The 1771-nt window shown below is 29.9% G+C and overlaps 1 long non-coding RNA gene across 1 annotated transcript; it reads left to right on the top strand.

The window, feature by feature from the left end:
- The first annotated feature begins 439 nt into the window (after window positions 1-439).
- LOC116417352 lies at window positions 440-1049 on the top strand. The gene is made up of 3 exons (XR_004227633.2): window positions 440-530; window positions 712-772; window positions 856-1049. It is a non-coding gene; the product is annotated as an uncharacterized LOC116417352 (long non-coding RNA).
- The last annotated feature ends 722 nt before the right edge of the window (window positions 1050-1771 follow it).

The raw sequence follows: 1771 nt of genomic DNA, 5'->3' as shown, positions 1-1771 counted from the left end.
ATCTACACAAAAAATTTACATCTTGCATTAATACACTGTATATATGCCACCATATTGACTGACTCGAACACTGGATTGAGACGTACATCTTTCAGGATAATTATTTTCTTACAGTTATTAAAAACAGCAAATTAAATACACTCACACTATATGACACCATACTTACTGTACACATAAAAACCTACACAATTGCATTTTCCTAATGAAAAACTCTACCAGATATATTTTCTACACGAATATTTCCTACACTTATTTTTATTATTTACTACACTGGCAAATCTACACAAACGTATAACCTATGTTGTAACAATGATATAACAATAGGTATGATATTGTGTAGAGTTTGCAGTGTAGTAAAATAATAAAAAATAATGTAGGAAATATTTGTGTAGAAAATATCGCGTAGAGTTTTCCGTGTAGGAAATGCAATGTGTAGAGTTTTATGTGTACAATAAGTATGGTGTCCACTATATCAGTTTTCAACTTATTCTAACCTCTTTCCCATCATGCTTCCACAGTTAACCTTTTAAGTAGTTATTTAAATATTATTACTTAAGAAACGATTCTAATTTTTTTTGTAATTACTCTTTTTACCTTTACATATCTTTGCCATGTTTTGAACCAGAATCGTTTAGTTTTATTAGTTCGCTTACTTTCTACCAGAGACGATTTTTTTTATTTATCTACATAATTTTTTCTTTTATTTTACAGCTAAAATTTGGATTGAAGAATAACGGTACTCTCTATGTCCTACAAAATACAAAATTGTAAGGTATATATACATATTTATATACAGTTGCAATTACTTTTATTGACTTTTTTCATATTCTAATGTTATACCATATTTCTTTTCAGGTTTTCTGTCTTTGAATAAAGCTAATGATATAATATTAATGAAGTGTGATATTTAACATCCCTAAGTAATTATAACTGATTATTGCAGTTTAGTGAAATTTGTTATTATGACTGATCATAGTATTACTGAACTTTGATAAAATTACTGTAATAATTGTCACAATGTAACAATAAAATAAATAATTTCAATTTTTCTCTCTTTTTTTTTACTGTATATATAGACTGCCTTCCGTCTATTTTTATTTACAAAACAATATCCTTACAGTTATAATTATTCCTTTTAAAAATAATATCTATCCATATTTCCAACATTATTTTACTAAAATCCTGCCTTATCTAGCCAAAGCCATAGCCAAAGCCATTAGCCAAAGCCATTAGCCAAAGCCATTGCCAAAGCCATTAGCCAAAGCCATTAGCCATATGCATCAGCAAAAGCCATTAGCCAAAACCATCAGCTAAATTAAGCCATTATAGCCAAAACCATCAGCCAAAGCCAACAGCCATATAAATACCCCATGGTCATATCAGTTGAATATTGCTATATTCAGCGAAAGCTGTCAGTCATAAATATAGTTACAAATAGTACAGCCACACTATCGTGCAAACAATTGTAGATTAGAACCGATTAAAACGATTATAAACTATTAAAACGGAGCACTGTTGAGGATTACAATCGTTTATTAATCCAATCAATAAGAAATTGTGATTCGTTTTAATCGTTTATATCATTTTAATCTGTTTAAATCTGCAACTGTTATCAGGGTAGCCAAGTCTCTACGTATCTAACCGAAGCCACCAATCGGAGACATCAACCATAGATAACCACAGCACAAGCCTGTATTACCTGCAAACAGCCGAAGTCATAACCATTAACTGTATAACTATAAAACAGCTTTTATTAGCCATAATCAGATAG

The sequence above is a fragment of the Nasonia vitripennis genome (assembly GCF_009193385.2).
Source record: "Nasonia vitripennis strain AsymCx chromosome 4 unlocalized genomic scaffold, Nvit_psr_1.1 chr4_random0008, whole genome shotgun sequence".
In the NCBI taxonomy this organism is placed as follows: Eukaryota; Metazoa; Arthropoda; class Insecta; order Hymenoptera; family Pteromalidae; genus Nasonia; species Nasonia vitripennis.
This window is presented reverse-complemented; position numbering and strand designations above follow the sequence as displayed.